This window comes from Macrosteles quadrilineatus, unplaced genomic scaffold, assembly GCF_028750875.1.
Source record: "Macrosteles quadrilineatus isolate MER2022 unplaced genomic scaffold, UCM_ALF_1.0 Scaffold_7__1_contigs__length_78375512, whole genome shotgun sequence".
Taxonomy (NCBI): Eukaryota; Metazoa; Arthropoda; class Insecta; order Hemiptera; family Cicadellidae; genus Macrosteles; species Macrosteles quadrilineatus.
In genome coordinates, this window is record NW_026542600.1 from 67,360,086 (window position 1) to 67,377,354 (window position 17,269).

The 17,269-nt window shown below is 35.0% G+C and overlaps 1 protein-coding gene across 10 annotated transcripts in view; it reads right to left on the minus strand.

Annotated features, from left to right (window-relative positions):
- LOC128998713 (tau-tubulin kinase homolog Asator) overlaps positions 1–17,269 on the minus strand; it is a 102,816-nt gene that overhangs the window by 63,031 nt on the left and 22,516 nt on the right. For 2 of the 10 annotated variants that reach the window (XM_054424969.1, XM_054424970.1), the window contains exon 1: positions 4,250–4,543. The exons of 7 other annotated variants lie outside the window; for them this stretch is intronic. The gene's annotated coding sequence lies outside the window, so the exon portion shown is untranslated. Of the gene's footprint in view, positions 1–4,249; positions 4,544–17,269 lie in introns of those variants that run through there. One more of the 10 variants, XM_054424971.1, reaches the window with a different exon arrangement.

Genomic DNA, 17,269 nt, shown 5'->3' on the forward strand with positions numbered 1-17,269 from the left:
ATTTAAAAAACACTGTATATAACTTCTACTCCGTTTAGATTCTAGTTCTAGCCAACGAATAGATAATATATTTGTTAGTTTTGGAGTTTGAAATTGTTAGATTTAAGGCCAGGCCTCAAAAAACAAGCTTTTTTGCACAATCGATAAGGGTTGCATGAGCCCGTGAGGGTCAACGCCCTTGTTGACAAACAAAGCGGGGATGGGGAAAGAGAAAGTCCAGTTGCTTTGGAATTTGGTATGCATTTTGACCATGGGGGGGGGCAGTGGCAGCCACTAACAACACCGAGGGGTGGGAGGGGGAATGTTTCTTTGGTGATTTGTCATCTCAAAACATTGTCTTAAGTTGATGTTCGTTCTCTGACAAGTGTGAGAAGTGTTTTTTTCTGTAGTAGGCCTAAAACCATAAACCACCTTAAATCACCTTAACCTGTGATAATCCAACTCCTGATTAACCTGGATAAAGTAGGGTTGAGGCTTCCTGGACACGTAAAATTGCGGTTAATCAACAAAATAGGCCTACTATTGAGTGTATTGGAATACAATACAGTACGGTATTTTAAATTAAGGTAATTAACATATTGTACCGGTACTAAAACATAACTGAACGTTATATTTGACAGAAATCACAATGAATAAAACTTGTATTTGATCACAATGACACTGGTAAATAAAAAGATCTGGACTTTAAGATCAAATAAAATATTTAGGCCTACAAGACCCAAAATACCATGAATTAATTTCTTTGAAAATAATCAGTTAAAAACAGTTTTCTGTTTTTGAACAAAGAAATATATTTTTTTACTCTTCTTTCATGTTTTGTTACACAATTTTGTCTGCAATAATTGGAGCATTGTATTGCGAACTGGGTAAGAGGGGATGGTCTATGACCTTGGAGTGGGCCTGGGCCTGACTGGCGAGAGTGATTTATTTTTTATTGGTATGTTTACATCCTAACTGCCATTCCTACACAGAAAGAGACACTGCGGTTTCAAAAACACTGACTTGTAGTTAGGAACCAAGATGTGCCATTATTTCATTTCATATGAAATTCACTAAAACAACAGCCCAACAAACAGCAAACTTCTCTGAAAACTAACTTTATTTTCTATCAGTTAGTTTTTTTTAACACACTAATAACTTCTACCAGTTACTTTTTACGGGACTAACTAATAACTTCTAACTAGTTATAGAATAATTTGACTAACTTTCCCAGCTATCCAAACCATTGAAGGACAAACGTACTTAAACTATAAAAAATCAGGAACTATAACAAACTCAATTCGTTACGTGCAACAAACTCAATTTGTTACGAGCAACAAACTCAATTTGTTACAATATAAGTTTTACGCTGTTGTTTATTTTTAAACTAGACTTTTGTAATAACAGACCTGCACTAACAACAATCAAAGTCAGTCAAAGTATACCTATATAGCCTAGGCCTATCATACATTTTCATGTCGTAGTCTTTTATGTTTAGAGAATAGAACTTGTGAATAGAAAGATTTATTAAATCACCTTTCTTTTAAATTAAACCCAGCCTACCAGTATTATATAGGCTAAGTTTAAATATTTTAAAAGTTGCTTCACACTTAAGTGTGCAGTAAAATCTGATCAACCAAAATCAAGGAGGCAAGGCCGTTTCGGATCGAAATTGATTTATCGGTCAACCAATGGTTGAAATTTCAAGACCATGTTGGTTTAATGAGATACTGTATACAACAATTGTTTTTTATAGTTATTTTAATTACTGTTATCTTATAATCAACTACTGTGTACCTAGATACAAGATTAATTTCTTGAAACAGTCCAAAATTGTTTTCTGACCATTTCCTAACCATATTTACTTTTTCTTTAACATTATTTTCTTTATCACCATATGAGACAACGGTGTTGTCGTCTGCTCCATTACGATGGGCCAGTTTCCCACGCCACGGTATACAGTCCCTGTGACCCAGGCATTCTAATTTATTTGAATATTTATTTATCATGGTTTTTGTTAATTAGGATGTGGTTTAAAGGGATTTTGCTGCACTTTGGTTGAACTGTCAAAAAATTAAGTAAAGAACATTGGTGTACCAGCAAGTACGGTAAGTAAGTACAATGCATTAACCAGTAAGATGTTCGCCGTACCGAACAGAAAACTGAGACCAGAAAGACTTGAGTCTCCTTTAACAAGCTGAATATGATTCCAGTAAGAGGCAAATTTTTGAACTAGTACAAATGACTCCTAGTAACTCAGTTAGCACAGCTTTTGATTACTAACAGTCAAGTGCCAACCAATGAGCCTAGGCCTAGACGCTTCTTCCAGTGAACACAGAATAACAATAAAAGGGTCATAGGGAGTGTTAAGTAGTGGCTAATTTCACAAGCTGATGTTGCCCAGGAAAGATGGCGCTTGTTATTCTGTATTCGCTGGTTTCTTCCAATATTAGGCTAGGGAATTGAATTATTTCAGAGAACAACAGAACCTATACAGGTGTCCTTATAGGATGTTCTTAACCGGTAAATCAAACAAAAGTAAAAACAGTAGATATGATAATAACAGTATAATCATAGATACTGACAGTCTAATAGCCTGCAATTTTCTAGTTGTTTACAACCATTAACTTATTCCAACCAAACAAAACAAAACAGTGTACCTTTATTAGGCATTTTATAAGTGTACACTTGAAAATATGTTGGAGAGCAACACTTAAAGATAGCCTATTACAACTAAGATCAGCTGGTGGTAATGGTTGGTAGGGGGGCAAACTATAGGGAAAACAGTTAGTTTATTCCCTGTATGGTAATTTTTCAGTGACAATTTACGACACAGCCCTCACCCTAAATGCACTTCCTGAAGTGTGAAATTTTGTAAAAAGTGTGCAAGTTATAATAAAGTTTCGGAGGATAATAACTGGAGGAAAAGTGACACCAGTTCCAAAAATTAACCACAGTATAAAATCAAACCTAACCTAGCAAAAGTTCCTCAAAAACTGTAATTATAACTTACATAAAACATCCCAGTGAATATTTAATTCAGTTGGTTTTAAAAGCCTAAAACAACTAGGCCTAACAAAAATGTCTGTTTATCAGATACGGTAGTTTGTACCGTAGGTTAATTGTGTGACAAAAATATCTTTAACAGAAGGCCTATCACGATGGATATCAAGAAGAGGGCGAAAAAACATAAATTAAGCCTCGTTCACACGGGGCGAGTTTTCACGCTACTCGCCGGCGTGTAAGAAGCCAGCGTGTTGGCAAATGCGCTTGTATTCGTTCACACGGAGCTTGTCCACTTGCCAACTCGCCGACGTGTAGAAAGACGCCGGCGAGTGCGCTTGTAGTCGTTCACACGATGCTTTTTCCACTCGCTCAGTAGCTGGCTTGAACTAAATCCTCCGACATCTTCGAATAACATGCGCACAAGCACAAGCAACTGTGTTCACACTGGGCTACTTTACACGCCTACTCGCGCAATAGCTGGCGAGTTGGCGTGTAAAGTAGCGGCACCGTCAACTTTTTCCAGAGCTTTTTTACAAGCAGCTTTTGAGCGAGTATGTCGTTCACACTGAGCTATTTTACTAGCTGCGTGTAAAAAATCCAGCTTGTAGCTTGTAAACTCGCCCCGTGTGAACGGGGCTTTAGGCTAGGCCTATAGAGGTAGGCATACTTGTTATCCATCTAAAAGTAAGTAAACGCATTAGTACATGTGGATTGGATAAATTGTAATTGAACAAAGTATGAGTATTAAGTTAATGAGTATAAAAGTAGGCCTGGTAAGAGGAGATTGCGACTGACCTTAGGCAGATTATACACTGACCTTCAAAAATATGAGGGAGCAGGATTAAACTAATTTGTATATGAAATCCCTAGAATTAAAAGAAAAGACCAATATATAATAGCTTAATAAAGGGAGCTGATTTGTATAAGACATGTTATAAGACTCAAGGTTAGTAGGTAACTAAATCAATCTCTACATGTATTTGTAAATGAAACTTAAATCACAACATTGCCATTCAATTTAATTTGCATAATAATGCACTTAGTACAACTGAAAAATAATATTTCGCAAGATTATAGGCCTGACTAGGCCTATCTTCAACTTCTTCAATACTTATGACAACCCCACACCCTATTACTCATTTCTGGGTTGGACCCAGGCAAAACAATTTTCTAAGGCACAAAGTTTAGTTCTCTAGAGGTAGTGGTAAAAAATATTAAGATGAAATAATTACTGTGTTTATACTTACTTAGCTGCTAGGCCTACCTGGAATTAAAAATGAAAGCCAATACCCTAGTTTGTATTTGAGCATGTTAATTTCGTCTTGATTGGCAGGCTAAACTTATGTGTGAGTGAAACTTAACACTAATCACTCACTAGATAAATTGAACATAAATAAAACCTCGACATGAATTATATCCCAGCTAAATCACTAAGTACTACATTTAACTGAACAAGGTTCACTAAAACACACCTAGATATAAAAATTATGCTTTATGATATTCATAAGTTTGATATTCGGTACGATGTCGTCGCCATCTTGAAACGACGGACGACAGACAAACTCAAGTCAGCAGCCGACACCAGCATCACGGTCTATTATTGATCGCTAAAAAGCTATGCATTTTTGTTTCTGTGATGAATCATACTATAACATATATTATAGTGTATAATAAATGAAATCAGTGTCTGGCAGGGGCATATCAATACGACAGACTTCGTAAAAGAGTGGTTTAAGTGTCACGCTTATTATAGTGCAAAGCTTCTATAATAAATAACTTCTTGCTTGATCAGCATCGTACGTGTTATTAAATTACCTGAAACATACAAAAATATATACGTCTGAACACGTACGTATATATTTTTGTATTTTCTTCTATAATATACATATAAGGTGTACACAATCCTTGGAAAAACTGTTGGGGTTAATGTTAAAAGTACCCAAGTAGTAGAAAAACGAGAAAAATATTATATATCAGTTTTAAACTCATTTTAAAACTGTTATTAATATAAGTATGGTTGGCGACGGTTTCATTTTAAAATAGATCAAAAATTGTTTCCATTTATATTGCAACAACTTTAAAATTGACTCTACAACAATTTAAAAATAGTTTTCACATAGGACTAACCATCCCGTGGGGATTTTCTACATAATAATAATAAAGATTAGTATGAAAAGCATTATTGTCAGTTGAGTATTTTGATTAAATAGTTCATAAAAACCAATTTTTATAAAAAAAAACTAGAAAAAATATCTTCCCCAGATGGGTCTCGAACCTCGAACCTAAGACCTTCAGTTAATGAACCCCTTGCCCTACCTCTGATCTATCTGTGATTGTTGATATTATGTGTTTTCAAGCGAATAAAGAGGTTCCCAGTTGCAACGGTCGCAATACTTGAAAAATTTTACTATATTATGTTTAGGAAGCCACGGTAATTAAAAATTTAAATTCCGGCGACCCTTAAAACTTCTCAACCCCTAATTAATTGTTGCAATAACTAATTGCCTGGCTTCTGTATGGCTATAAACATTCGTGGCTTTCGTCCAGCGCCCGATTTTCCGGAGGAAACGAGGGTCGCCGGCATTTTATCCCCCTGGAATTTTACCCCCTGGGCAAAGCTGACGTCACTATGACGTAGTAGCCTAAGCACTCAAAAGTTTGTTCGCGGGTGGAATTTACCCCCGCAGATTTGGAAGTCTAATGAAAATAGACAGAGCGTGATTAATTAGATTAGCAATAAAACCGGAATGTTACCCCCTGTCCATAAAACTAGCGTTTAGACAACTGAAAATGTACGGGCCGGATTTTTACCCTGCGGAATTTTACCCCCGGAATTTAACCCCGAAATTTTTCCCACCGGAATTTTACCATACACCTATACCATACCATACCTATACCATTTTACCTATACACTGGCTGGATATAGAAATTATTAAGAATGATTGACTTTTTATTTATATTTTTATTTCATTGCAAACATTTTATTATTAATTAGACTATCTTTATTTATTTATCATGTAATCTCAACTAAGTAAACAGAACTCACTGTTTAATTTCGATCATATAAACCCTTAACTTCAATGATCGAATCCTGGTACTCGAATCTTAAAATTAAAAACCTGTTCGATTAGTTGATGTTACAAATAAATTAAGATAGGCTACTTAACAATAACATGTTTACTATTAAATTCAAACTGAATGAAGAGAATTAACCATTCCCACTAATTTATATATCTGGCCAGGGGGTAAAATTCCGAGGGTAAAAATCCGGGGGTAAAAATCCGGGGGGTAAAATTCCGGGGGTAAAATTCCGGGAGTAAAAATCCGGGCCGTACAGTTTGAGCTGTTCTCATGAAGGGGGTAAAAGTCCGGGGGTAAAATTCCGGCCCGTACACTCTAGGTTTTATAATTTGATGTGTTCTGATTAAATTCACAACTGTGAAAATATACGTTTAATTCCTCGTTTAATCGAATTGATGTCGCGAAACTCAAAAGTTCGCGGCCGGAATTTTACCCCCTGATTTGTGACGTCACGTTTGCCCAGGGTGTAAAATTCCAGGGGGATAAAAATCCGCTACCCCAGTTTTAATCCTGGGGACGAAAGCCATGACGGCGGGCCAGGTAGTTGGGAGGGGCGAAGGAGAAACGGGAATCTCTCACATGAACATGGAAATTATAATAACATGCAGGGACTGACACAAATATTTTGTTAAAGCTGTTTTACGATATTTCAATGAATTTTCAAATACAGTTGTACGTCATAGAGCTAAAAATAATGAAGGAGCAGACGAATGGACCCCTAATAATATATTCCATGTATATGATGACTGTTAATCGCTTAGTTAATTCTTTTGCTGTTTTAGATTCTTTTCCCGTTAAATCAATATCAAATATGTAAATAGATAAATTTCTATGTATTGGTGAAACTGTTTTCGATCCAATATGAACAATATTCATTCTTATCGTAAATGTTGGGTTTTTTACTCGTGCTTATGTGTACGATTAATTTACATGATTGCATGAAAATCACCATGAATTTTTATTTGAAATTGTATGATAGGCCTACAAATTGACGAAACCCCTTATTGTATTGACTTACTGCTTATTTTCAATACTGTAAACGTAAATAAGCAGCTGTTTATGAAGTGAATAAATCATTTCTTCTATTACGATTGTGTTACAAAACGTTATACGATATGTTGAGCTACTGTCAACAATAACTCAATAACTCATTGATTTATTGAGTTATTTTTAATGTTTTTGTAGAGAAATGTATGCATGACATTAAGTTCTAATAACACCTTTTACTGGAGATTTGAGGAGAGCCTGCAACGTTTAGGGCCTCTGAGGGTTAAATAAGTAGGTACCACAATAAAACATCATGCATTGTGTCTATGTAACGTCAAGTTCAGATTGGACTGACGAATTTGCTAATTTGCTTGAGAAGCATAAATAAAACAGGGAGCTTAAATTTCCCGTTCTCCCCGTGAGCTGCCACCCTGACAACAGTCTTCCTGGCTCGCAGTCGTGGCTTACGTCCCCTGTTTCGACCCTTCGTTATAATGTCGTGGCTTTCGTCCCCCAGCTTAGGGCCATAAACATTCGTGGCTTTCGGGAAGCAGCCGGAAAATCTGCCATGCACCTAATATGATGTTTAAATAAAAAATGTTATCAAAAGTACATTTTGTTTATTTCTTACCAAATTAATTATGAAAACTTATATCATTTACTAATCCAATTTTACAAGTTGTGGTTGGCCAATAAATGTGATTCACCTAGTTCAATCAGAGCTGTGACAATGTTCTATTACTTCCACTTTGGGCAAACTGTCAGTCGCTTAATCCAGCTGGCATTCGTTTTGAAATCTCGTTCATTCACAAATGTTATTTACTTATTAGCCAGCTAATGATTTGACCTGCCAAAAATGTGACTGTAGTTCAAGGAGAAATTTGCCAATGTCACCGATTGATTCGTTTGATTCAATGTCAATGAATGAGATCTAAGGCTTTTCACTTGAGATCTTACAACACCATATTATGGCCTGCCATAATTTGCAAGCTCCGGATCAGTTAGTCGGAACTAAATGCAGCTGTACAGTAGGAATCCAAAAGGTTGGAAAGCAGGAATCAACTAAACTACACCCACTGCAGCAAACCTGCAGACTAAGCGAATTTCCATTTGCCTGATGGGATTTTCACTTAAATATTGCCTGAAACATGTCAGATTTATTATCTATTAAAAATAAAATGGCAATTTTAAATTTACAGTACAATTTTTCCTGATATTGGTTGTATTAAACGTTGGTGCAAACAGCTCAGAGAGAATGCGTTTTTGCAAGGGGAAAACGTTCTGGACGAAAAGTGAGGAACGATTTTGAGTATCTGGCTGATATTGCTCGAGTGTCTGGAGATGGTCATATTGAACATCTCTGACTAGTATTGAATGAAAAACAAAACTTTGTCAATACTCTTTGTAATGATGTATAACAGAAGGTTCTACTGTATTATGTTTCTTTCATTAAATACACATTTTTAAAGTTGTGGTATTCTTTATGAATCACCCTGTATAATTTATATATGAAATTAAACGGATGGTGTAAGCAGTCAGAGTAACTTTGAGAATTTAAAGGGAAAATCAAAAAAACTTGAATTAACTTTTGAACCGTAATACAACATCAATGGGGATTGTTCCATTTCGTTTAGAGTTAAAAGGACTATCATACACACAATTTGAATCGAAATGGGTCAAGTTATATTTTGAAAATTCGATTTTCCGTGAATCACAAATAGGTTTTATGGAAAAAAATCTCAAAAGTTACAACAACTTTTGAACCTTATATTTACAGCAACAGGGTTTATACCATCTTGTTCAGAGTAAAAAGGAGTATAACATACTAAATTTTAATAAAAATCGTTAGGGCCAATTAAAAAAATTCTAGTTTTATCGTTTATTTTTTTGTGTTTGTGTGTCCTATGTACATATGTGAATTGAGGACCTTCTAATGAAGTGATCATGACATCCTTTGATATTTGAAGATGAGTTCTTGAAAGTTGAAACTATTTGCGTCATTAGTAATATCAGGTACTGTATTTACAAAAATGTATATAACAATTCATTTGAAGTAAAACCTTAACTCTAATCAGCTGTCTTTACCAAAAATATGAGTCCTGGTTTTAAGTAATGTTTGCATCTTTGTTGACAAACTTACGAGGGAAGAAGTGGGGTTTGTATTTTTTTATATATAGGAGGCAAGTGAGGATCAACTATATTTAAGTTTAATGATTCTGCTGTAATAATTACACAGTGCAAAATTAACACCTTGATATCTAAAGAAAAAAGTGCGATTTCAGAGAATTTCTCTAAACAAAGATCAACACACATTTAATCATAAAACAAGCAAAACGAGTAGTTCTCGTTATTATAATTAACAATTTTCTCATGAAAGCAGACTTTCTAAGTAATTATTTAGTAGGTTATAAAGAAGCAAAATTTAAACGGGGTCTGGCATCACCCCAGATTGCCCACTCTTCTTAATTGATAACTGTATTAGTTAATTGCCTCCTACAGTAATCACCGTATGTCTTGTGGTAAGAAAATGTAAAATTATTGTTAAAATGGTGTTTGCCATCAAAATAAATAAATAAATAAAGGCATATACCAGGGGACTATTTACTTTTTCGTTGTGATGTCCCAAGAGGTCAAAAACACTAGGTATACGTTCAAATTTATATAGCTTAAATATGTTTATTCCATCATGATTTGACTGTGGGAATGGGGTAGCATGGTGGTTTATGGGGTTGAAATCAGGTTTTCCCATTTTTAACTCCTAAAACATAAGATTTAGGATGTTATTGTTCCAGGTTATGATGGGTCCATACTTGACGCACAAGTATGGGCCCATCTTGCTCTGGCCTTATCACGCACCCCCTTAAGAAAACACATAAAAGAATAGGAGACTTTGATCTATAAAAAAAGAAGGGGAAAGGTTATTCTTTTATTTTTTTTCCTTTTTTTTTAAAGGGGGAAAGGTTATTAACACCACCTTCTCTTGTGGACCCCTTTCCATTTAGAAGGAGCTTCTAGCAAGTCGTCTGCATCTGGGCCAGCGAAAGCTGCTTCAGCTTGGGACTTAATATGGTCCATACATGAGATATTGCTGAACAAGATAAATGTCTTGACAACGAAAACACCGTTGGAGCAGAGCACAGGAGGATGTGATGTGAGTGGTCATGCTAGATATGTGGGCGATCAGTTTGGTCAAAGGAACGGGCCTAGCTTTAACGACGTGACCGGCGGGAGTTTACGTCTAGACTCTACTCTACAGAGCCTACACGTAAACTCCCGCCGATCACGTCGTTAAAGCTAGGCCTAGGCATGCGTGTGTTACGTGTTTTTAAATGTTTTTATGCATGTAAATTATTTGTGAACTTTGACGACCTTCGGAAGAAGTGACAATGTCCTTGAAAAACCTGAACATGGCTCAATTGTCAGCCGAAACTAGTTGTTACACAACCACTTGGATTATCGACATTACAGGTATTTAAACATTTTAATTGACATATAGTTCTCTGGATTCTGATGTGGGTTTTTATAATTGATAGAATGTGTTAGGATTTATACTATATTAAACTAATGACTGCATCAAGTGGCATTACAGTTGAAGGTGGAAATGTACTTTAGCACTGGTGATCCAACAACATTGATTTCATGATAGTTTAATATGTAGTTGTAGAGGATATGTACATTGAGGACATATTTTAAAGTTCCATAGTCTTCTCCTGGGAATTAAAACTAAAAAAAAAAAAAATATATATAAAACTAACAACATATACAAAGCTTCCCAGTTTAGTTTCCAACAACTATTGGAAAATAATAAAATTAGATTCTTAGAACCCGGGCACGTGAATGTTGCAATGTTGAAGATTTATTAATTTACGGTTCATTGTTTAGTGAAGGACGAGCTCTAGGCTTGGCTCGGACATATTTTGGTTAAGATCGCATCTAACAAAGTAGTTGGCACATCGGCCTCCTGTTGGCACGGCGACAGTAGGTATTGCACACGCACTCTCACACACACTCACACACACCTACACGCACACAGACGAAGAGACGAACGCACATACGCACATTAGAATGATTAGGAAGTAGTATCACTCAGTTAGTATAACTCACAGAGTTTTTAAAGACAACGATGTATGAACAAACTATGAATTAATTGTTTATATCAATGCGGGTCAGTTATTGTAGTAAAAGTTAGTAATAGCTTTAGATATTTAAATGTATTTTTTTTAATTTTAAACAATTTTTGTTATGGGTAAAATATACCCAACGGGTGTGGATTTTCTGTTGACATCGGTTATATTTTATAGTTAGGTTGTAAAACATAACTGCCGCCACATCAAAAGATCTAATAACTCTAAAACATATATATTTTCTAGATAGTAACTCTGAACTCTTACAAAGAGGGTATGAACATGAAAATACGTGTAGAAAGATTTTTTAAGCCAATGACTTATTAACAACCATGAAATAAAAAATAAGTGCCCTCTCTACATTCCTTAGAATTATCAGTACCGGTAATCTAATTATATCGTAAAACTAATATAACTGATAACTTGAACGAACTACGTGACTAATTGGTTGTATTAAATTACCTTAGGCAATCGTGATAGTGATAAGAAACCCTCCTGAAGATGCCAGACAAGCTGGAGGAATATTCATACTTCATAGGGTAATACAAACTTCTAGCTCAACTACACAGGAAACGAAAAGGGTACCTAATCAAATATTACTCAAGTTATTGAACCTGGGATACCCGAAATATGCAATTGGGTTGAAAATATGGACCTGTCCTAATTTATTGTCCACGTGAATGTTCGTGCGTACGAGGAGACTAGGTGTGCTCTCCCAACTCAATCCCAGTCCCAGATTTATACCGGCTCCTTCATCCATCTACCAAATACAAATGAGAGAAACCCATTTCTATATTTGCGTTAATTTATAAAATAACTATATACTGTATTATGGACACAAAGGCCTCCTCTTCACAAAGCTGAATCCAAAGTGACGCAAAACAGCCTGAACATTGACCGACACAGTTTTCAGGGTGTTATATTATCGACAATACATAAGAAAATCCACGCCCGTTGCCCTTTGTAGTATATTATGACGTAAACAGAAATCCACGCCAGTTGCCCTTTGTAGTATATTACAAGTCAACAGAAAGTCTAAGTCCATTCCCCTTTCTTAGTATATTACGATATCAACAGAAAGTCCACGCCAGTTGCCCTTTGTAGTATATTACAAGTCAACAGAAAGTCTATGCCCGTTTTCCTTTCTTAGTATATTACGACGTCAACAGAAATCCACGCCCACTGCCCTTTCTTAGTATATTACGATATCAACAGAAAATCCACGCCCGTAGCCCTTTCTTAGTATATTACGATGTCAACAGAAATCCACGCCCGTTGCCCTTTCTAGTATATAAGGACACCATCAATTAACTTATTTCACAAATCAACTGTTTGCATATTTCTCCCACCAAAAGAGCAATAAAGGTTTTAATCAATGTTCAACGTTAAGACTAAGCTATTCACATTCAGTATCGTGGTGTAGGTGTTCACTCTTTGTTGCAATTGTTTGTCGAGAGGAAAAATAACAATAAAGAAGGTGTCTGGCAGCGGGACACCTCTGCGGTCTCGGTCCAGTTCGTACCACAGTTCTACTTCCAATCCGATCCCAACACTAACACAGCATCTGTGCTACTTCTGTTGACAAGCTCGTGAAACATGGCCAGGTCTAAGAATCAAACATCCAAGTCAAATGCTCAAATCTTGGAACGCAATCAAACCACGCAAAATGACATCACAACTCCGTAGAAATAATCTACAACTATTGAAAATAGCTGGGTGGCTGCGTGGTTTTTGTGGTTTGATGGTAATTAAAAGTCGCCGGTTCGACCCTGAGAAAAGTCTTTAGCTCGACATGTATGCTTCGAAACTGAACACAGCTGCCCTTGATCATTGGGCGTATCATGAATGGTTTGCTGACTACACAGCTGATCGTAATCGGTAGACAAGCTACAAAAACAAAATCATCTCACTCCACTCTACGCTAACCTTAAATTCATACTTGAATTAATTGCACATAGTTTCGACCATGTCCTAATTCAATTGGTAATAACAAATAGTTATAGTTGGGTGATTTTTCAATCGAAAGGATCCCAGTGGCTTTACTGTCCAAAAAATATACATCCTAATAGTAGTCTTCAGTCATCCTAATACAGAATCATATGCAGTATTATAATGTTAGCTATTCAACCGATATTTAGAAACCCCCTTTTTCTGGAGAGGGACCATGCCTGTGTAACAAATAACGTGTAAATGATCACAATTTTAATATATTTTGGAGATTAATTAATTTCTTTCCACGAATAATTCATGTGTGTTCTTGTTTTATAAATCCTAGCCGAGTAAAAAAAGTCAATAGCGACCAACAAAAATGTTTATTGACATCAAAAGTATCAAAACACATAAATTTATTTACACATAACTAAACTACAATGAAGTCCTATCCACAAAAATAAATATGACAAAAATAAATTTTTGGATATCGATACATGTTTAAAGACTTCAAAATAAATTATACAGAAAAACTATCCAGAAGCTAAAATAACATCAATAATCGCTATTAGTATAATCGCTATTAATAGCGTGTGTACTGGTTAGCTACATGTAACGAGCTATTAATGTTGATAGGTTTATAGTTAGTTATACAACAACTAGTTTCACCACTTAATTAACTTCACGAGAACTCGATTTAGTGCATAGGTAATGTATAACGTATAGGCTATAATGTATAATGTATAACGAATATAAATACGTATTGATGTAAAGGAAAGATGTCTGTTTTTTGTATGGTTTTCTGTTTATTTAGTTCAGTTTATGTATTCCCATACTATTTACTGTTTTTGTATCCGAGACCACTTAGGTAGTTATTCTTAAAAACGGCGCTTTTAAAAATATGTGCACATAAATCTTATTTGATTGTTGCCCTAGGTTGTGTACTTTGTTAACAATTTCATGAAACAATCTAAATTCTAGGAAATGTCGCAAAATATTAAGTCACTGAGTGCTAAACAAATTAAAATAGCTATCTAAAAACCTGACAAAACAATTGTTATCATAAATTAAAGCAGTGTTTTTGTCATCTGCTATAGCATCCTATACTCCAGTCATAAAATTTAGGCGGTGTAAGGGGAAGGTTTCGTGGGTTCACCCACCACTTTTGTTTAACTTAATGTATACATCACCTGATCAGCTGTCCGCTGTTATTTCATGTTCAGGGTGATTCGGGGATGGAATCGCTTCCTCTCAAACCAACATTGTGAACGGAGTCGATACAAATGAGCTACAATTACGTAAAAGCAAAATTTAAAAATGACTGAAAACGATAGCAACAAATTTGTTCATATTAAAGGAACCAATTGTAGCGTGAAACTGCGCAAAGGTTAATTAACTTCTTTTGGTCCATTAAGTCCAAGCTGAGTTGGCTAGAAGCCTCCAAACCTCGGCTTGAGATTTGTTTGTGTTCCGTCTGAAGATAGCGTCATCTCTCCTCACCACTGAAGATGACGACTTGACACTTCTTTATGATTTCCACTTCTCTTGTGTACACAAACTGGAAGAGTTCAAAGTACCAGGAAGAAGCTACGTTTTATCTGAACCTAGCGAACTAATGTCTTCCAGTAACTTAGGACAGTAGATACCATCATAGACTAACCAATCTATGATTTGTATGTTTTATCTATGATACTATTTAAATGGTTTTTCGCACTACTGCAACAAAAACGGCTGTTTCCGGTACATCCGTTGGGGGGGGGGGGGCAAAGTCGTTCTTCTTCATCCAAACTTTATATATTTTTAAAATATATGCTTAATTTGTTAAATAATATGGATTGGGACAGTAAAATCTATACCCGGGAACGATTACTTTTTCATTTTGATGTTCCTAAAGGCCAAAAACACTATTCGTTTTAAAAACACTATTTCTATGATATGTATACGTACGCCCATGAGCAAGATAGCTTGAGTATTTTTAGTCCGAGTTTGATGAAATTTGTCTTAAAGATTCAAGGGATAGACTTGAATAAGTTCGCGAACTAGCATGATCGAACCATAGGAACGGGGTTGTATATGGTAAACATTGGGTTTTCTCATTTTTGACCCTTAAAACATAAATTTTCCTATTTTCTCTTTAAACCATTTTAAAGAGCTTAAATGCCAAACAATTTTCTATATTGAAGTGTTTTTAGGTTGTTGGCTACGGAGAAGAAAAAAATTAAAATCCCCATGTTATTCTTATGGAGGGTAGGTCAACTTTTGTAGTTTGCTTGTTTGAATATACGGGGTGTTTTTTTAACTGTGCCACCATTGGGATCTTGTAAACGGGAACATTCCCTTGTTTTTAAAGAGGTTTAAAAACAAGTAAATAATTTTTTTCTAAAGGCCGCCACTTTCTAATATGACGGTCAATTTTTTCCTATGGAATACCCTATATTTTATGGCGTTTTCGGATGATGAATAACAATTTAAGACTTTTTTATTCTTGAGTAAATTTTGATATACTCAACTGTTTACGAGCTACATAGAGATAAAGTGTTAAATTAGGTTCTCTTGACAGCTGTTATTAAATCTATTGACCATTTCCATTGCCAGCTGTTTACTGTACTAGCATTGTTGTAATAATAAACAATAATCACTAACCTGCACACGTACTAACCTGAGTAACTTGCAGTCTTAGAATATTTGTCGTTCACTGTGCCAATTATTTATAATTTCTTGTGGTTTTTAAGTTCTCTAGTTTAATTGTTTTCTTTTTAATAATAACAGCTGGTAGGAGAGACTAAATTAAAACTTTATCTCTCTGTAGCTCGTAAATAGTAAATGGTAGAATAAAAAAGTCTAAAATTTTCATTTACTATCCGAAAACACCATAAAATACAGGATATTCTATAAGAAAAAACGAAGTTGACTGCCATATTGGAAAATGGTGGTCATTTACAAACATTTTACTTACTCTTTTTTAAACCTCTTTAAAAACAAGGGAATGTTCCCGATTTAAAGTTTACTGTAAGATGTATCGATTGCAAGATCCCAATGGTGGCATAGTTATAAAACACCCTGTATATCAACCAAACTAGGCAAATTTATATTATTTTATACTAAGCTATTAATATTTTACTAAAATCACACTACATTACCCTCTCTGTAGCAGCAACCCTAGGTACTTGATGCATTTCATTGAAATAGATTTAAGCGAATTTAGATTTAGTCGCTTAAAAACAGAAACTCTAAAAAATGGTTCACCACAATACAAATAACAAACATTCATATGGAATCTTATCCAAGATGGATTTTGTAAATTTAAGTTTTAATCTCATACTTATTGTAAATTCAATAATGATTGATATTTCATTGATAGACCCTCAATGTTCCAAAACGAAAATTGAATATTATCAATAAATAAAAGATGGAGGGGCTCCAAATAGGTTAATGAAGGAGGTTAATGTTTGAGCTGTTATAATGCAAGATTTGCCCTTGACCGTTCTTTGATCTACGCTTCTTGGACAATACAAGTTTGAAACACAACACATTGGGATGCTCTAAAATAGGCGATACTTAAATCAATGTAATTTAAACTTTACAATTTGTTAAATAAATTTTCTGGATTTACTTGTATCTTTGACTATCCAATAGTCAATGCTTGTATATTAGAAATATTGGTTTTAGTGAATTTCGCATATAGGGAAGTAGATATAACCGTACGTGTGTTCGTGAATAGGATAAATTGAGAACGTAATTTTGGTCCAATGTCGATGAAATTTGGCATGTACATGTAGGGCGAGATAAACTTGAATGAGTTCGCGAACCAGCAAGATCGGGTAAAGGAACACTGGAACATTGGGTACTGTTATGGGGGTTTGAAATATTAAAATAGTTTACCCTTAAAACAGGGGTATCGCAAATTTTCTGTACAACCACCACATAGAGATAAAAAAACAATAATTTCTTTTACTGAAGAGTTGTTGTACGATTATATATAATAGAGAAAAAATGTAAATTAAAAGTTCCCATGTTATTTTAATGGAGAAAAAGAAATCTGTTGTACTTTGCTTGTTTATGGTTACATTTTGATCAAGTTTGGCAAATTTATTGATTTCATACGATGATATTAACATTTTATACACATATATATACAAATTCCCTATAGCATCAAACGTAAG